The 21,315-nt window shown below is 34.8% G+C and overlaps 1 protein-coding gene and 1 long non-coding RNA gene across 3 annotated transcripts in view; one reads left to right on the top strand and one right to left on the bottom strand.

Annotated features, from left to right (window-relative positions):
* ZNF407 (zinc finger protein 407) overlaps window positions 1-21,315 on the top strand; it is a 347,438-nt gene that overhangs the window by 257,287 nt on the left and 68,836 nt on the right. The window lies entirely within an intron of this gene.
* On the bottom strand, window positions 10,726-21,233 carry LOC139793740 (uncharacterized). Its single transcript, XR_011724761.1, has 3 exons — window positions 21,015-21,233; window positions 19,025-19,102; window positions 10,726-10,981 (listed from the first exon to the last, which is right to left on the bottom strand). It is a non-coding gene; the product is annotated as an uncharacterized lncRNA (long non-coding RNA).

The raw sequence follows: 21,315 nt of genomic DNA, 5'->3' as shown, positions 1-21,315 counted from the left end.
GGAAACCAGGTCTTAGTCTGTATATACAATAAAGGTGTGTAGTGCATAGTAGTAATTCAGGATATTTTTATGTGGAGTCCATCCTATACTTTGAATATTTAAATTGCTTTCCTGTTAGAAGAAGCTCTTTTAAAAGTAAGTCTCTTAGTGTATCATTTCGGGAAGTTATGCTGGAATCCTAAGAAATACAAAGCTCTTGGTTTTATTGTTTGGGGTTTTTTTATTATTAAATGTAAAGAGAAAGATGCAAATTGCACATGAAAATGCTGACTTAAAATGCATTCTGAATTGTTAATATATAACCATTTATGCTTTATATGGTGCATATAAAATATGTTCATATAATATCTTAATTATATATATTGCTGATATATAATATAGAAAATTTTATGAGTCTTGAAAATATAAATTATGAAAATATAAACAGCTATATATTTAAATAATTATAAATCGTAAATATCACAATAGTAGCATCCCATATACAAACAAATTATTTAATTACTTGGAGATTTGAACTAATAATACTTCTGAGACCTGGGGGCACTATATTTCAGTATCACCACATAGCAGAATGTAGTTTACCTACGTAACACCACCACATCTTGACCTCTTTCACCGTGGCTGTATGTTGTTTAGAACACACTTTAAATTTTCTCTTTCTGTGAGATGTTGCCAGCATCTCAACGGTGTGCACTGAATGGAGTGTACTCTTGATGAGTAACTTTAGGGACTAACGTGTAAATCTGCTTTGGTTTGCTTTCAGATCATTGCCTGAATTTTCACAGTTTCTTTAAATTACACAGAAGAGTTGTTTGCATGCTACACAAATGTTGGTTGCTACACAAAATGGCACAGATAATGGCAATTAATTCCAGAATCAGAAAAGCATTGAAACAAATGTGGATAATTCTAGGTATGGAAGGTCTGAATCAAGTGCTAGTTGTGGGCTCAGTGCTTTGCTTCTTCCAGTCATGAGTGAAGAGAAGAGTGCTCAGCAATAATTGCTCCAATGAATCACAAATCATTGGCATTTCATGCTGATTTTTAAAATTTCTTTTGGGCTTTCTTTTTTGTTTGCTTTCATTGATCCAATGTATTCTGCACCGACTTTCCATTAATTTCTTGATGTGGCATCTTGGATCTTGACCTTTTGTAAGTAGGATGCCTTGTCTGCCTGATACACGTGTTCTTTTGTACTTCTAATTTCTATTTTACTTCCAATGGTTCTTCATAATTTTTCCCATCTTTTCATTTACCAGATCTTTGGTACCTTTCAAATGCTAAATGCTCTCCCATATATCCTTAGTAACCATGCTGGATTTTTCTGTCCTTTTTAATATTTAGGTTTTATTGGATGAATGTAGATTGCACCTTCTCTAACTGTGCCTTAAATAATTGCCACTTAAGGGAATTAAGAAGTACAAGGGAAGGAAAATGCTGACCCATAGCCTAAGCAGAAGGAAAAAACGTTCCCACTGGGTCCAATTTCCTAAGAAGGACCATCAGGATAGTGACTAGGACCTGAAATTATGGGCTGAATGACCTCTAAAAAATTATCAGTTCAAAGAGGAGCTTGTCTATAACTGTTTGCACTAAAGGAAATGAAGATAGGTAGAAGTCTCACAGAAGAAAGATTGCTTCACTTCCTTGGTGAACATATAAGAGCATAATATGAATCTATATCTCATATAAATACATCGCGTGCCGACGGTCTATAATTTTTGTATCATGTCAAAAAACCATGGAAGCAGATATCATATTTCTTAACTCCCAGCAGGCCAGTTAGTGGGGAACCCCTTTTTCTAAATGGGAAGGTACAAAATACGTCTTCTGAATTTAAGGTATTTTATGCAGGTCTTGCATTTATTGGAAAGAGTGCATGCTCATCAATATCTAACATCAAAGAAATGGTTTGTACTAAAGAAACTGCTGCTGATTTAATACAGATGTTTTTATTCTCTGAGTCGTTACAGTATGATTTTCATATAATATTCTCTGATAGTAAAAAGGAACCTTAAAGTGAGTGCAATTTTCATATAAATTGCATAGTAACCTAAGCATTAATGAAGACTTTGAACTTCAGATAATACATATCACTGGTTCAGCTTCCACATGACTGGATGGAAGGCACTGCTTGTTTCAATGGGTACACTTCCAGTGCCTTTTTTGTGAGAAGTACAGGAGGTGTCCTGCATCCAGAGGTGAAGTTGCTGGACAGGTTTCTGCAGATGTATGATGGAGATCAATTATTGTTTGTCGCATACCCTGCTTAAATAACATTTCAGAAACAAAAGGTTTTCATTAGTGGTCATTGTACTGTAGCTGAAGGAAAGAGTGGTTGCTATATAGTGTTTGGGAATATAATGTATAATGTGCCTACCAAAAAGGCTTTAAGATAACTACTGTTAAACACACTAATCTATGTCCCTATTTCTTTTATACCTTCCCAAAATGATACTTCTTATTCAAAGTTTAGGAAGTAATAGCAGATAACAGTTCTCAGAACACAGTTTATAGAAGATTTTAAAGAATTGATGTACTCTGAAGTAATAGTATCTAGAGGAAATATAAAATGAAAGCATCTTTTGATAGCAAAAAAGATAAAACCTGTATTATCAAGCTATCTCAAGAGATATTGGTAGTTTTTAGGCAAATATTTTTTTAATTTAACGTTGATTTTGGATTCAGCATATGTATATGAAATTCAGAACTGGGTTTTAAGAATTTGAAGGTAGGGGTTATTAGACAATCAATTATACACTTAGAAAAAATAGCTGCAATAGTTTTTAGAATGTAAGGTAAAATTAAAAAGGAGGAGCCATTGTGAAATGTCTGGAGTCCTTAACATAATAGTGTCTGCCACCACCACAAAATGCCTGTGGGATGAAACTACTTCAAATCAAATCAATTCAATTCAATTCAGCTTCGCCTGGTGAGGATTTATCTCTAAAACCTTACTGTTCCAATAGTATTCGCTATTATGTTACTTCTTGTTGACCCTTTCTTTTGTAATCCACCTTTCTCTGAGCAAGTTCAGCCACTGTCAAAATTGTCAGTAAAATTTGCTAAGCTGCTTGTGCTTGCTTCTACCTGCAAAAATCCTAAAGTATAAAGTCAGACACGTATCAGTATATGAAAATTATGAAATCTCAGTTATCTGTAATTCAGTGCAGCCTTACTTGTAGAATAAGATCAGGAGGGCTAAGGCAGTAGGGGAACACAATCCTCTATTCTCCATTGTAGTTTTGTGGGGGTGGTCATTGCATATGCTGTTTCTTGCAAACCTTTGAGCTATAGGAGTGAGCAACTGACTAAATATAATTCTTGGAATATCTTGACACCACAATTTTAAAACAAAAATATGGAAGCCTAGAATTATAAAATTAACAGGAAAATTAACATTTTTGTTATAACAGGAAAATATTTTTGTTAAATAAAGTTATTTTCATATTTGATGCGTGATGTGCAACAAAAAAAATTTCTAAGAGAAGAATGGAAGAGAGACAACTATTGCAGAAAGTTTTGGTCAGGTGGGGATATTAGATGAGTTAGCTGATATTAGTTACACAGAGTAAATGGTTATGAGTTAGTATAACCAGTAGTTAGGGTCTTGGGAAAGCAGAGAGCTAGTACCACTTTGATGTACTTTAACTTTTTAATCTCTTCTCACCAAAACTGGAAAAAATTATTGATTTTGGGGGGGATGCTTTGTATAAGGTAACTCAAGCTGGTTTCAATAGGTGGTTCACAACCTAAGGAGTGAGCCATTTTACTCCATTTTGCAATGTCAGAAATAATGTTTTAACCAACGCCTGTCACCATTGTGACACTTTTAGGAAGGTTCTAATTTTTTCCTATTTTTTTTTTTAAAGTTTTATCAGCTTTTTTTAAACTCACAGCCTTTTTTTTCTTTATTGCTTTGGCTAAGTGGGTTTGCAAAATAAATGCAGATCCTTTCGTATTAGCCTTAGTAGATAAACTAAGATGAATAAAGATATTTTTGCCAATATTTCTTTAAAGAAAATCATTGTAGGATTTGCAATTTAATTGCTCCTGATGGGGATTGGCAGAAATACATCTTTTTCTTGGATAATGTAGAAGTAGAGAGGTTATAGAAAGAAATGGCTAAAGTGCATACTTTGGTTTAAAATTTAGAGTTTACATTGATACAGCTTTTAGTGCATGTGAATTTATCTTTCCTTAACAAAACATGACGTAGCGTTACGTTACATTTCTCAAAGCAGTTCACTGTTTCTCCAAATATTTTCGTGTGCCTTCTGCTGACTTCTCAGGGCTTGCATGTCTAAATATTGGTGGAGCATTAATAAGTGCCTTTTTGTTATGTTTTACTAATTTACATCAGTTTTTGAGGTACTCTTATTTCCAGGTGAAGATACGTGCTGGTTTTACCCCAATGATCCACCAGCATCATTAGAAAGAAACATGACAATAGATTTTGAAATTACAGAAAAAGTAATTTCTAATAGACTTTGGTTTTAGAGGAAGGAGGGAGACAAATAATAACGCTCATTATTCAAGAATTTTTGAATATAAATAGACCCACATTAGCACTTACTGGTCACTCAAAGATTTACTACTAGATTCCATCTTTGAAGCATTATTAGAAGATGTGTCCTAAACTTTTTACATATTATGGTAGTTTTTAAGAAGTCTGGAGTGTATCAGAAAGGCTGTTATCTCTCTAATTCATATTTTAATAAAAGTTTCACATGCAATACATATAAATAAACATTATATCTAATGCTATGATAAAGAAGCACAGTGTTACATAAAAGAAAGTGCACTGTTCAGAACAGGGAGAAGTGGGACCAATCCGAGTTACCAGTCTGTGTGTTATTATGCTGAAATGCTTTATATACTCTGCTACAGTGTGGATTGTACACAGAAAGTTTTAAAACTAATTGAAGACCTTAGGCTTCTGAGATGGTTAGATCTAAATCCAGGTATTGTTACAGTCACGTGAGGTGGCAGATAACTGGTGTATTTTCACTTCCCAGTACACTTTCACTTATTTTTGCTCATATTGTTTAGAAATGGAGTTTTAAGTGTAAGGAACTGGTATGAATGTCTCTCAGCAAAGGAAGGACTCTGACTTTCTGAATTAAATGGAGAGGCAGAATTTTTCTAATTGGGTACGTTTTTATTCTTTAGACTGGAATAGATATTTCATTAAATGTAAACCCAAATGTATTTCATCCGTGTCATTCAAGCACACTTATTTTGCCATAGAAGTACTGTATTTGTATTTTACACGTTCCTAAAAGGATCTGTGATAAATTTATGGTTCTGTAGCATAATGATTTGGTTTAGTTTTTATCATTTAGAACCAAAATTTCATTGCCAATTCTTGTATTTAAAGGCTTGCTAATCTGCATTGATTTCTTAGTTTGGTGTGGATTCTGAGCTGAAAAATACAGTACATCACTGACTGTTCTATCACCTGACAGCGACTGATAAAGCATCCGTGCAGAAAGTGTCAGAAAAGGTTAATATTTATTGATTTTATGGTGCTACAACCAATGTAGTTTTGCCATCAAAGATGTATGGCCACCAGCAATGGAATCTGTAAAATTGCAGGTTGGATGCTAGTTTTTATTATAACCTATGCCAGTATTCTGGCCTTAAAAAAATGACAGATATTTAATTTAAGACAAAAGGCTTTGAATGTGCAGCTACTGTGTACCTGCAGCAGGAATTTAGAACTCTGAAATGAAACCCAAGCGCAGCGCTCGAAAGCTGAAGGGAGGGGAAAACGTGCAACCTCGCATTGCAAATGACAATCACATTTAGCCTTTTCATCCACTTAACTATGTGCTATTGATCTGCAGAAGGTGCCCAAGCAAGTGATAGCTGAAATTATGAGCAATAAAGGGCTTGCTTCTTCAAACAAAAAAGTATATAATTAGTAGGAGTGGAGGAGGGGGCAGAGCCTGTGTTTGGTTTTAAAGGCATTTAAACAAGATGGACTGAGTGTAACAGCAGTGTTTAAGTGTACACAGGGAGAAATCTGGTTGCCTTCAAGCATAAATCCACGGTCTGGTTGCAGCTTGTGTGTAAAAATTAGGCGTGCACTCCAGTCTTTACATTTATCTCCATCAGGGTTTGCCTGACAGAAAGACAATCTGTTGGTTTGCCTACATCAGCTAGGGAAAGGAAAATCTTGTGAAGCTTTGGTTCTTCTAAATGCATCTGTATTTTACAGTGTTATTCTATTTTTCGTTATCTGACTCTTGATATCAACTTTTTCATTGTTCCGTTGATGTTTCTGGAAGGTTTTCAAGCAGATAGAAGAACACTTGCTGAAATGCTGAAAATTAGACTACTAAAATTTATATAGATGTGTGGACTGTATACAAGCAGGTTTGTAAGTAATATTACCTGGATCGAGCCTCAAGTTTTAAGAATCCCATTTTAGGTATTACTTATTACCAAATTACTATCTTTATGGTAGTTTTGCATGCAAATGATTCTCTCCTGCTTTCTTTAAGGTTCAGTGTCAGAGACAATATTAACAATGTGTTTGTTTTTGAACAAAACCTAATGATAATTTGGCAGTCAGAAAATCTTATTCTAACATGACCAGTAGAATAAATTGCATGGCATACAGTAAATATGTGTTAGATTACCATGGTTTTCTGTTGATCTTTATATCACTAGTTTGTCTGGGTTTTTTCCCCCAGACAGCTTACCCATTTTATTGTGCTTATTTAGAGGAAAGAAAAATTGTTTGTCTCCTTGAAAGTAAAGAGAATAGTGAGTGGAAAACTACTTTTATAGCTAAAATAGTGTTATAATATACAGCAACTAAAATTTTTAAATCGAAAGAAAAGATACAAGAGAAAATCTTAAATCATGCTTTAAAGCCACTGAATTTGAAATATTCCCCATGAAGATTTGTATTTTTTTATCTTCCTTTCTTGAGATTAGTAAAATGTGATTTTTAAAATGATTGTTAAAATAACTTGTTTAATTTCAATAACTCAAATAAGATACATTTCTCACATAACTCCACCTTTTTTATTTTAATGACTGCATCATTAATCTAACGTTTTCCATTTTTATTGTGCTCCATTTCAACCCCCCTTCTGATCACTTTAAATTATGACTATGAAATGGCATTCATTCAGCAGCAGCACGCTCTGGCTACGTTATTATATCCCTTTTACCCCTTTATTCTCATGTTTTTAACTTTCAATAGAGCCAGGTGCCAACAACATCATTGCTGTATGGTGTCCATAAGTGACTTTCAGGATACAGCTCCGGATGGCAGCTTAGTGAAAGAAGGTTTTGCAAACACTTTATTTAATTTTTTTTTTAAATAAATATCACAGCTATGAACTCTTTGTTATACTTTATAACACCTTCATCTGAAAATTGGTCATTACGTAGAGTAAAAGTTGATATGTTATGTTGTTGGCTGATTTTAAGAAATGATTTTGTGCCATTATTACTTAATTCATAGTGTAATTAAATTTTAGTATCCAGCAATACACAACTGAAGCCATATATTTGTTTTAGATTGCATAACCATGGGAAGGCTGCATTGCTTAAATCATTATCATTCACTGAGTAAATAAAAGTAATTTATTATTAACTTAGCCCATGCAAATTTTATATAAAATCAAGGAATAATGAAGAAAAAAAAGTAATTTAAGAATGCGGCTCACGTGCTAAGCGGTCCTCCTTGTGCCTATGTGAAAGGGCAAGGAAAATTAGGATCTGAGAATTTTCCTAGAATTCAAGTTCATCTTGTACTCCCCAGGCTTTCTGATTGAACTTCAGATAAAAGATATAAAGTGGTCCATCAGATTAGGATTAGGATTCAGCTACAGTAATACTGCCCTAAGTGTGTGCACTGGGTGCACTTCCAGTAGTGCTGCAGAATCATTCTGTGCCTACAACTTCCAAGATAAGGCACAGGAAAAAGGGAGTATCTCCTTAAATTTCATTAAGAAAAAGTCAACACGAGCCAAGAATTGTAACATCATTTTTCAGATCTGAGTCAGGGTATAAAAACAAAATGGTATTGAGATCAATGTATCTCTATTTACAAAAACATAGAGTAGCAGAATGTTTCATCGAGAACCAGCAGTGTAGCTCTGCTTGGAGTCTGAAAATGCCTTGGTGACCATTGATGTTAATGTTAATGTTACAGTGTTATTGCCATTTGGGGATAGAGTCTGGGGCAAGTGTGACTGCAGGCACCTGTATCTCAGGTCTTCCTGCCCTTCCTAAAAAAAATGCTTAATTTCTGAATTTTACTGCCCTAGCAGAGACTTAATCCAGTCTCTTAAAACCAGAGCATGTGAACTTCAGAGCAGCAGTGCTGAAGTGTTAGCCCAGGCTGTTCATCCCCAGAGAAGCTGGTGACAGTGTGGCATTAATGCAGCTCCTGCATCGGGGCAGGTTATTGTCTGGCCAAGCCCTCAAGCAGCAGGGAAGCATGAGGGCCTCTGGGCTTCCAAGCAAAGGCTGTTTATTGGAAGGGATTTGCTAAAACCTCTGGAATATTATATAGATATTAGAAGAGGGCGAGGGTGTGTGGAACAAACCAAAAAAACCAAACCAACCAACCCTGGAATATTCAGATTGAACATAAGTGTCTCCAGCCCCCACGATCCTGTTTACAGCTCATAACCCTCTGTACTGTGTGTCTCCTATACAGAGAGGCATGGAGCCCCTCAAATGCAATGTGAAGATACCTTGCTGTTTGGTAAATATTGCATCTGCCTTGAAAAATCTGTAGGATATTCCCTGGCATTTAATTCTTTAAAATGCTTTGTTACTATTTTCTTTAATTAATAGATTACATTTCTATTTGTCTACTGTCTTCCTTGAGTTTTATTTATTCAGGCTTTCTTGAGCCTTCTTTCTAAAGTTATAAGTTCAAATGCATTGCTGTATTGACTGGAATCTTACAGAGTGGTTAGCTTTTATTGGTTTTGCACTGTAAAATATGATTTTATTGTTCATTTTTATAGCTCAGATTTCATCTTTCAATAGATTTTTGAACTATATCATCTTCAGGGTGAGATTTATCCACAGTGCTATGTACATATTTTAAAATGCTAATTAATTAATCTGTAATTCGTCTTAAAACTTAGATTTGGCTTTTTGATACTACCATAAATGAAGAGTAATAAGTAAGCATGATATCTGTTGCACTGGTTTTTTTTATCAATAGACACTCATAAGAGTTGCAATATCCATCCATTCCTTAAGGAATGAAAGAGCAGCAATAATTGTTTGGAATATAATGTCAAGACTTTGCCCCATCTCTCTGTTATTGCTTTTGGGTATGGGTGTTGCAGGCAAAAGTGCAAAGGTCCCATTCCTGTGTGGATGTACAGAGTCTAAATCACAGTGTTGTAATTGTAATTTCACCCTGCAGTAATCTTGTCCTATTACATGTGATTGAACTAGAGATACTAGTATTTATGGTCCCCGATCAAATAACCTCATCTTTTAACATGGTTTACACCCTCTCATCCTCTAGGATTATTTTCGTGTTGATTTTGTTAGCTTAGGCAATTTTATTGGCTTAAGAAACGGTATATCACATATGTAGTATGTTTAGATTTCTCATAAGTGCAGCCTTAAAAAATGCTTGTTGATGTTAGAGTAAATAAAAAATCTGACAAGTGTATACAACTGTAGCTTATATAATTAATACGTAATATTCTCAAAACATTTTACTTCAAGGTGTTTTATCTGTGAAGACTTAGCTGCTTAAAATTAAAAAGTTTCCTGTAGAAACGTGAAGCACAAAAAAGATCTGAGAAATTATATATTAAAAAACAGTTTCTGTGGACAGCTTACTCATGTATTATGTTTTAGCAGCAGCAGCTTTACCATGTTGGTTCAACTCACTGTGGAGTACTTAAGAATGTTTCCTTCAATTTACAACTAACTTATTGTTAATGAGACCTCACCAGGTTAAGATGGGGTATGGATGGGCAAGGCGATGTGTTCTGGTTCCACTTGTGTCATCATCTTTACTTTTCTCAACAGTGTAGTGCAGTCAAGGCAGTACTGTTCTGGATAACTTTTAAAATAATAAGTAGGCCACTGTGAAAACATGAAATATTTAAACATCACTGGCAATTTAGGAATTCTGACCCATACAGTCACGCTTTAATTTTGCTGCTGGTGAGCTTTTGCAATCAGTGTTCTGAAGTTTGAAGTTGTCATTTATGTTCCTAGAGTGGGAGTGATGTTACTGGTAAACATATGCTTTCTTCCTTTTTGGATATCATTTGGGGAAGAGAAGAGAAAGTATAGGTGATAAAGAGTTGGTTATTCTTTTCAAAGAATACAGTTATTAAGTAATGCAATTCATAAACTAATCTACAGATAAGCAAATTCCTTGAATTTTTATTGTGTGGGGAAAAAAAAAAAGTAATAGATTTAGTTTTGAGAAAAAATGCTCAGGATCTTTCATACCAAACTTAGAAAGCAATTCAGTAACTCCCTAGCTTAAGTGAATAATGAAAATTGACTTCTGGGCTTTGCAAGATAAATTTATTTTGTGTGTGTGTGTGCCCACATTTGTCAACAAAATTCTAGTCAGTGAAAAACTTGATAGAAATCAGGAAGATTATTCTGGTAGTAAGAATTTCAAGATAAATGGCTGGATTTTTGAGGAATGAAAGTAGTAGACTTTGACTATGGAACCTATGAAATCGTCATGAGCATTTTTAATTTACTGATCTCACCTTTAAAATTTTTTTAGTATATTTAGAAGTGATATTAGAGAAGTGATATTATAGAATTCAGAAACAATACATATAATTTTAGATCTCAGTCTGTAGCAGGAAAGGAAATGAGGTACATAAAAATTAAAGTAAATTCTGTATGCCTGGTAAATACTTAGCTTTTAAATATCCAGCTTCCTATTAGAATTGTTTTGGACCCTCAGTTCATACATGGGTGAAGGCTCTTTCAGGCTTAAATAGGGAGCCTGTGGAAGGCACAGAAGAGGAGAAGAAAATGCAAGATAGCGTTCAGTTTCAAAAAAAAAAAAAAAAAATAGCAGCTACGTGTGTTATGAGTAGAGTGGGGAAACATACAGGAACATACTCTTGTATTTCAGAGAGAAAAACCAAAATGTTTCTCTTATTGCTGGCACAACTTGCCTCTCATAGTGGTATTCCCTAAGAAAGATTGTTCTGCAATTCCGATGGCAGAGCTGGTCAGCAGCTCTGACCAGAATCCAAAGTTCCATTTTTCCGAACTGTGCCATTTCATACCTAGACTTACAGTTCAAGGATATTAATCTCAAGCAGTATTTTTTGTTTGCTTGTTTTTTCCAGTAGTGGTGGCCAGTAAATACTACAGCCTTCATTTAAATGAGATATAATATGCTGGCTGACAGAATTCCAGGTAACAGCTCTGAATTTATGGATGATATAAAGATGTGCAGGTGTAGTCCACAGCAGCCAGCTTTGAAGTTCACAGCAGCCATCCTTCTGCTCTGTAGTCCCCTGTGCGACCATGTCTTTCACCTTAAGCAGGGAGCAGAGTAAAGTTTGCATAACTGCTGCCACTTCAGCCTTGGTGCTTTAAAACTGCTGACTGCAAAACAAGAGAGCTTGGGTGGGGTTTCCCTCATTCTCTGAAATTTCTCAGAAGTAGTTAAGGCAAATGTAAAATCTGAATACCTCCTAAAATTGGCCCATTTGTTGTGAGGGGTTGGGTAGGAGGAAGCACAAAGTATTCCAGCAAGAATCATTACCTAAAGGTGGCCTCAGCTTGAGCAGCTCTGAACTTAGCTGTCTTATGCTGGAAGACATTTGGCTATCAGCTAATCCAGGAAAATGGAAAAATTGGTTAGTTCTCATTCCCCATACATACTTTCTCTGCTAGACCAAACATGAATTCAGCAGAGCTGACATTTGGCTTCATCTCTATAATTCTAATAATTGTCTTTGAGAGAAATTGTCAAATTATTAAATGTTTAATATCTCAGCCCTTAAAACATATCATTTTAAAAGTCATGTGTAATATTCTTTTATGTGCATATGTATTAAAGTGCCCCTATATTTTCTTTTGTATTTGATCATTAACAGATATATCATAATGTCAATAGATACTGTGAATGATATTTTAAACAAACCTTCTACTGACTTGGCTGTAAACTTGAGAAAAAACATTGGCTTCACCTTAAGGTTTTAATTTCCTTATGTTTAGTATAAAATCAATACTTTAAGGGTGACTAAAGTAACAACCAGATGATATTTACTGCTTTTATGCTTTACATTTCAGATCAGAAGAATGTAGGAGGAGTAGCCGAGTTATAATTTAAACATTTATAACCATCATTCTAGTTCATCTGAGAAAGCTTACTTTATTAGTTCTAGAAGTACAATCTATTCAATTAAAGCATTGCTCATATAAATAAGTGGTACAAAGTATTTTCCTAAGCCTTAGACATAGATACTTGAATCTACCACAACTCTTCACTGTTATAAGTCAGGAATAGTCCAACTTCAATAAGGATCCCTTTAAAATTGCTGGAAAAGAATGAAAGAATTGTGTCCACTACATTCTCTTTTAAAGTAAAGTTAAAACCATAATTGTGATTATTTGAGTGTCTGTTCATAGAGGTATGAGCTAGATAAAGGGCATTTTGCCATAACGTGTCAGATTATTTTGACTTCAATTTTTCATGAGGCATGTTCTGTTAAGGTAGTGCCTAATGTGAGTAATAGTGACAGAATCTGACCTTTGCATGTGATGTTTTCTTTTCTTTTCTCTAATGACAGTTAACATCTGAAATAAGCCTTATATTAGTTAGAAAGTATTACTTTTTTGTTATGCTATTTGTCACAGGGAACCAATTGGAGTAAGTTCTTAATCTCGACTCATTATCCATAAGGCTTTCTTCTTTGTCCGGTCTTACTTTCCAAATCAGAGAGTAACTAAACATTCAGGGGTAATAAGTAAACCCCTTCTTCAGTGAAAAGGTAGAACTACCAAAAATAAAAATAATGAAAAAGGTAACTCAGGTTGCATGCCAGGTGGTATAATAATTCTTACAGTGACTACGCCTCTACAGTTGTGAGCACTTTCTAGATTTCATCTAGTAGTGGAAATTTCTTGCCCTAAATTATGAGATATCAAGTCCAGAGGTAAAAAGGAAGTGAAGGATTACAGCTTTGAGTATGTTTCATTTTTGTCCGTTCTAGCGTAAGGAAGGCCATTCCAGACTGGTCTTGCTTAGTCCTGTCTTTTTGTCTCATAACTTCAGGTTATTTTTCTACATGTCCTTGAAAGAATTCCTTTGTCTGCGTCGTGAATCCTTGCCAAGTCTTTTCTGACTGCACAGGATGCACATAGGTATTGTATTGTCATTCACTGAAGCAGTGTGTCCTCTACAGTGATGTTGTGTTTTCATTAGGATGGTGTGGCAAAAATTATTTTAAAATATGAACTGGCATTGAATTCTATATTTCTCTTTTATATGCATAATGAATCTAAGCCTGAACATGGATAACTTGTCAGAGCTCAGTCATGGAAAGAAGCGTTATATCTACATTTCTAAAAGCCAAATTAAGCCCAGTGGAAACACTGTTCTGTGTTTGGCCTCATTCAGTGATGTTGGTAAGAGACTTTTATGAAGTAATCAAAGGTTATTTGATCAAAAAGAGCAACACTGAAAAGCAGACAATGTCATTTGAACCAAAAAGTTTCTCACTCTTGCAATTCCAGGCTGATACCAGAATCACCAGCACCAGCAATTTGTGCCCTTATTTGGTGATAAATTAAACAGGTCTTCCTGAGCTCACACAAGCAGAACGTAAGAAATGATCTCAGACGTTTGTGAGTCACACTGTGTCTGATTAAGTTAAAGGTATAGGAGATACAGAAAACTGCTGTGTGTGGCTATTTCAGATGTATTATGTTACTGACACTGCAGCAAAAACAGGCATTGTAGGTTTGGCTTGCAAACACAATGTTGTATGATCTAACCAGCAATGCTGAATTGATCAGAAAAAGTACCAGAGAGAAACTTTCAGATGAACAAATGATTATGGAGTTTACCAACAGTTTTCATGTACTTTCCAGGCAGCTGATCTCAGAGAGTGTTTTCCATAATCCAAGTCTGCTGAGACTGCTTCGGTTGCATTTATCATTTCGATAAAGACTAAGTAGAGTTTCATGTTCTGTCTTCTGTATTTTTCTTACATTTGACATAGTATGAGGGTGACTCTTCTCTTTGCTTTTAATCCCAGTATATTTCTAGATATACGCTTCTTTGCAGCTCTGGGAAGTGATTGAGAAACTTTCTAACTGGAGTTAGATGGCAATTAGAAATTTTCAAGATGTACTGAATTCATGCTTTTCCAAAATGAACAAGGATACTGCTCCCGTATGTGCAAGATGTGCTTCCACCCATTAGCTATTCCAGGAGAGTGGCTCTCCTTCTAAGACAGTGCTCCATAGGGACAGAATACTTTCTGTGTTTCAAGAATTCTTGCTAAGACATTAGAAGCAAGTAATTCAGTTGTGAAGCACCTTTAGGAACATACTAGCTGTAACATAGCAATTTGTTTTTTATTTTGAGATATTATTTCTTACTGTATGCACTCTTTAGTTTCATCACTACTGAACTTAGGTTACCTGTTTATGATTATTATCCAATTTTTCAAAGACTCTTAGATCACTTTGTTGATAATCAGTATTAAATTTGCTTATGCCCTTCAGTGGGACATAAGTGTAAGTTCATAAAATTCCCATAGAGCTTTGTGGATATTTTTATGCCATGTTGATTAATGAGTCATTGCATAACATGCCTTCTTTTCTGGGTATTCATCATGCATTAGTTTGAGCTGCAACATTTTCTTGCAACATACAATATTATACTGAACTCAACAAATCAGTGTATGAAGTTATTGTATTCCATAGCCATCTGACTTCTTTAATTTAAGTACACTGATATTTTAGGCCGTTGTGGGTTTTTTGAGTGAAGCAGAATGTACAACATCTCAGTAGTATACTGGTAATGCCTGATGGAACACTCAGCCATTCAACTTTAAACTACATGTTCTACTGATTTTGGTTGCAAGTTAGTTCTGCAGTTATATTGTATTGCAGTTCTGTTTGTATTTAGTGTCTTTTTTAGTTATCTTAATTTTTACATTAGCTTTTATAATGTTGTTTCAGTCGTGTTGTTTGTTGTTGAACAGGTAGTAAAATGACCAAGTAGATTTAATTATTTTAACTTGTTCAGGTGAGAAAGTTACTGTGTGATAAGCCAGGGTAAGAGTTTACACTATAGCATGAGGACTTTAGTTGAAAGAGTCAGTGCTCTGTACATATTTATCATCTGACTTCATTACTATTCTCTTATAATCAAGTCATTAGGGCTATATGCTTTTCCCCACCACAACATCCCCTATTAAATTTAATAAAAATGGAGTCAAATCTGTAGTGGGCTTTATGTAGTGTTTTGCTTTCCCTTTTGAAGCATATAACTTTCTCTTAGAGTAGAATTATATTTTTATCTGAATGATAAAATGATCCCCCACCCAACCCACCCCTATCATCCTCTTCATTCACTAAACAAAAGAAGTACAATCGTCACAAATATTTTCCTTGCCTATATGGAGCAGTTTTTGAGACAAAGGATTAGAAGCTGGTTTTTGATTGTTACTTTTCCATGCATGTACTTGCATGTGCTAAGAATCCCACCCTGTGTGTAACCATGTTACACAGCTTCCATTTCTCCCTTCTCCTAAAATCAGGAAAAATTGTGCAGGATTGGCACTTGTGTACCTAAACCAGTTCTAGTTCTTTTGAAAAACACAGGAAAATGCAGCATATGTGACCAAAATGAAAACCTGGGTACATGAGCTGTGTGTGAGGGAATGGAGACTGAGTATTTTGATGTAGCCTCAAAATCAATTCTAACTGAGTTAAAGCTGTTTGAGAAAGATTGGTTCCAGGAATCTATGACCATAGCTTTGCTTCCTACCTCATTTCCACTTAAGTCAAGGTGTTCTGAGGAAAAAAGAATCTCAATATATTAATATGAGGAGTCCAAACTATCATCTCATCTTTCTGTAAGGATAATTTTTCTGGCTATATTAAGAAATTTCTATACATAACTTTCCATTTTTTGTATTTTATGGACAAAACTTCCGCTTATTTGCTGTTCTCTTTTTAATAAGTATTGTTAATTCAATCTGAAGATCATTTGTAGTTTTCATGCTGGGTCTATACTAGCAGTTTCCCTATTCCAGTGTGACGTGTTTTATGTGCAGGTGTAGTATGAAAACATTCCTTGATGTTTTTAGTTAAAGTGGTATAGAGGTTCTTTTTGTTAAGATAGGGTCTTTCCTTTGTCAACCAAATAAGCTGGAAATTTTTAAGACCCTACTGACCAGGTCACTGTCAAGATGATTTTATCACCAGTGAGGCTATAAAACTAGTGTGGTAGCTGTATATAGGAGTGTTTTTTTCAGGTTTTTTTCCTTTGCCGTTGGTTTAGTTGAATCAATAGAGTCTTATGAGCCAAGACTTATTCTTGCAGCAATAGTAAAAATGCAAGTTGCAGGCTGCTTTGCTAAAGCCTTTGCTCAGACAGTAAAATCCAAAACAAAACAAACTCGAAGTGTATTCGTTGATTTCTCTTTTTGACATGGCTAATTTATGATTCTCATTATTAGGCTAAGTAATGCAATTTTCCCTTGGAAGATAAGAGCTAGTACCTGTGTTTGTCCAATGGTAAACCCTTATTTTACAGTCATATTTATCTATATCATCTTCTCATTTAGAAGTATCTCCATGGTTCCATCTATGCAAGCCAAGTTTATAACTATTCAGAAAGGTATATAAAATACCTCCTAGTTTGCATTTATTGTTTGAGGTCTATTTTTACTGTTCTATGCAGCAAAATGGAGCATTATCAACAACATGTTCAATTAATTCAGTAATATTTATGAGGAACTTCTCCTCCCCCTTTCTAAGCAGTCAGGAAAGCCTGAAGTCTGTGACTTCAGTGTTTTCCAGTGGAGGACGAATACTTTTAGGATATTTTATTATTGATTTAATACTTTGTGGACTATGTACATGTTTTGAACAGGGACATTAGTTGACAAAAGCAAACTGCAAAGGATGGTATGTGCTCTGGCTTGGAGCAGAAAACTGTGTTAAAGATTCCTAGCAAGAACGATACACACGTTTTTCTTCTTCTGTTTTATGCCTTCGATCTTTGTTATGATACCAGAAAAACTCAGTGCCCTTACAGTAGAGTTAGATACTTTCCTAAGTGGCCTATGCTTCTAATCCTCCTATGAGCAGATTAAGGTAATTCAACTTCTAATATTGTCTTTCAATTAAATGTAGTTGCCCACCCCTTGTGGATTATTTTATGCAAGAAAGGTGTTAGAATAATAGAATCATAAAATTTTCAGGGTTGGAAGGAATATCATATGGTTCCACCACCCCTGCCATGGGCATGGGAACACCTCCCACTAGATCAGATTGCTCAAAGCCCCATCCTGTTATTTTGTTGTGATGTTATATTTTTCCTTGCATTTGCTTATCAGTTAATCACTTAGATGTATGACAGTAAACATATTATACCTGTAGTTTTAGTACTGAGAAGCAAAATTTCCAATAACTTTGCTAGAAATGCTGGAACTCAAATAAATAAGAAGAGGTGTGCTCTTCAGAATGCTGATACTGTCATACATTTGCTACACATTTTTGTCCATTATAGTGACATCCCAGAATCTGGACCACAAGTAAGTGACACTAGGCAACTTTTCTAATTTTGTTAATAACATTAAATATGAATCTGTCTAGCCTCCAAATGCTGAAATTTGCAGAAATGTATAAATACACTTTCAGTGATGGATTCCTAGGAAAACCCGTGCTAAATGCAAAGTCCATTAGTTCATCAATCTTTTACATCTAAATTTAAAACAAGATTGCATGACGTGAGAATCAAGAATAGGTATTTTAGTCCTTCAGATCTTTTTTTCTAATGCAATAAGAACTTTGCTTTTCCTGTACTAACTTTTTAAGTACTGGGTAAATTAACTTGACTTTAGTAGCTGTGAAAGTCACGTAATACCCTGTTCCCATGCTAATATTTAGAACCAGTTAAGTGTTTTCATTAGAGTTTGGTATTGTGTGTTGATTTTATTTATATATATATATATATATATATATATATATGTTCTTCTTTATGGAGACAATAAAACACTTTTGATTTTAAAACACTGACATCAGTTGAAAGAAGCTTACTGTTTTTATCTAGAGGGTGAAGATTGTGCACTGTTTCTGGGTTGCTACTATTAATATACATTTAGGTTACACACGATTTTGTCTTAATATGATCAGTCTTTATTTATGCAAAGTAGAATTCTGACACCATTTTACCGATATACATTTAGCAAAGGCAGAATTCTGGATCTGTATTATTAAAATGCATAGAGCAACTATCATATTCTAAGCTTCTGCTGAAATATGCTTTTAATTGAAGCAGAATTATAGCTATATATTATCAATGTGAAGCTAGTTAAGTGAACAGCATTGGCTGTACTGCTTCATTGTTGTACAGTGGGCTCTGTTTTGTGGGATTGAATTTAAATGCTATCGTGTGTCTAGCATAGGTGCTCAGTGCAGGAAGTGATCAAATAAAGGCTTCATTCTGGAAGATGTGTGGGTTTGGGTGATGTGACAAACAGTGTTTGCCCTTGAGAAGAAAGGCTAGACCCGTATGTTCAATGATGTTTGTTTTTTTTATTTTAGATACACACTTAGTACTTTGAAAAGTATGCCCATATGTAAAGGAATAGTGCCTCAGTATAGCTAATAATTCTGGAGAAGTCTTTTAAATTTGCTTTCTAAAACAAGAAGCTAAAAAAAAAAAAAAAAAAACCAAACAAAAAAACCAACCAACCAACCAAAAACAGAGAGAAAGAGGAGGAAAACAGTAACTTAAGCAAGTTTCAGGTTATTAAAAACACTTAAGAGAAGCTGTAGTTCTCACCTTTTTTCCATCTAGAGATTAAAGGCCAGCCCCTGTGACCCCGGGGTTACATTTCATGGTGTTCTTGTTGCAGAATGCCTATCAGTGTTTCAGACAAAAGCCAAAATGTGATAAAATGGAAGCCATACCTTTACCATTTTTATGTGTCATATAGATGTTCAGTCCTTACTCATGAATGTCACTGTTCATATACTTAAAGAGTGCACCTAAATTATTAACATTGATTTTAGGAGAGTCAAATGAGACCTTAAATATGAGTGCTAATATTTACATGATAGGAACCTTAGTTTCTGTGCTAATGCATTTTAAGGCATCATACCTGTATAAAGTGTGTTGAAAAGCAAATGGGAAGTGAGCATGTGAAGGTAACTTTCTAAAACTGTAGAAAAATGTGAAATCATGTTCAAGTAATCTGCATTTCATGAGACACAAACAGACTCATCTCCGACACCATCAAAAGGCTGTACATTTGGAACAGACAGAAATGTGTGTGGTTTTACACAGTGCAACACTGGACCTGTGTTTCTCACTGTCTCAAGATACTACTCTTTGGAGTCAGGTTTTCAAAAATCCTTCAACACTTGTTCCAGGTGGCTTAGGAAAAGATGTTGTTACTCTCTAAAAAAATCATAGCATGCATAAAATATGCAGGTGTTTACAAGAATGTTAGTTAGGAGGGAAAGGTATGTCAGGCAAGTAGCATGTATGTCAACAGACAGTCATTAGAAGTTAACTGACTTTCTCTCTTTACCAAAACTTTTTTCATAGCCTTAAAGACAGTTTGCTGAAACTCTGTCTGAAATCCATGTTGCTGTCTAGATCTTGAATCAGATAAAGAGTACTGATAAGAAATGCTCTAATGCTTCCACCATTCCTGGTCAGTTATCATCTTTTCTATGCCATAGGTTCATTTAGAAGTTTTTCAACCAGGCAAGGTTACATTTAATTTACTGCTGTATTGTTGCAAAAAATAACCTTCAGCTCCCTAGTAGGTCAGGATTTTCAATTATTAGGAACATAGTAGTACATAAATACCAATTGATGAGCAAACAGAACTAGAAGTCAGTTTTATAACATATTTTTTAATCACATAAAAGAAATTTTGGATGCCAAGAACTGCCTCTCTAGAGGGAATAAAATGCAGCAATCTAAGTCCAGTTGCTTTAACACAGCATAAATTCCAATAGTGCAAGTAGTCTAAAATTATCTTCATCAGTGAGTACACTAATGAAACCTTGTTTTTCTTGTAATTTCAAACTGCAAAATAAAGTCTTTGGGGCATAATAAGATGATAGCATACGGTATCTGATTTAATAAATGATGTTCAGATTAGAAATACCGCTTGATGTTAATATATTTTGACATCTTTGTTGTTAAGGTTTTCTTTTTTTTAGTGGATATGCTTACCCCACAGTGGCCACAGACACAGACAGAACAGGTCTGTGTTGATGATTTTTTTTTTAAATAAAAAAATAAAGAAGAAAACCGAAAGGATTTCCTCCCTTGTACTACTCAGTGACTCAGTGTTGTCTGGCATAGGGTTATTTTGTTGACTGATTGCCAGTGGATTTTTATTTATGCTTTTTAATTAACAATTACAGTTTAAATACCTCATATAAATCTATGATCTGTGAGGGGGGGTGGTTGTTCAACTTTATTATGTTATTTTAGTATGCAGAAATATCACCGTATTAGATTTCACTAGACCCCTGTTTTATAGGCATTCTCTTTACCTTTTAGAAGATCGAAAATGACTGCTTCATTTTGGGTTGGTCGTAGTTCCGATTTATGTAATTTGACTACAGAAACTCTTCTTTAAGAACAAGAACCTGCAAGCTTTTTCCTTTTTTTTTTTTTTTTTGTAAGGCATATTGCGACTCAGGACTGTTTAACTAATATGTTTTTATGGGTTATAATGAGGGCACTTCAAATCATATTCGCCTTTAATTTGTATAATATTATTGCAACAATGAATAAAGTACTTAATTACCTTTCCACCATGTCAGGAGCCTTTCTTTTTCCAAATATGCTAGAGGAAATAAGCACAAGGATTTGAATTGATCTCTTTTTATACTCATCTGCTCACATAATTGATTCCCCAGTATTGAAACCTATTCTTTCTGCCTGTGTACCGAAGATTTCTTTGCAAAGGTCCAGCCCCAGCAGGTCGATTACACACTTGTTACCTGTAATTCAATACAGCAGCGCCCTGTTTACAGAGTCCAGATTTCCTGTGCTGTCAGTTAGGGCAATCAGTGCAAAGACCAAGAGCTTTTGGAACTAAATAAACA

The sequence above is a fragment of the Heliangelus exortis genome, chromosome 2 (assembly GCF_036169615.1).
Source record: "Heliangelus exortis chromosome 2, bHelExo1.hap1, whole genome shotgun sequence".
Lineage (NCBI taxonomy): Eukaryota > Metazoa > Chordata > Aves > Apodiformes > Trochilidae > Heliangelus > Heliangelus exortis.
The sequence above is the reverse complement of the archived record's forward strand: the minus strand, read 5'-3'. Positions and strand labels throughout refer to the sequence as shown.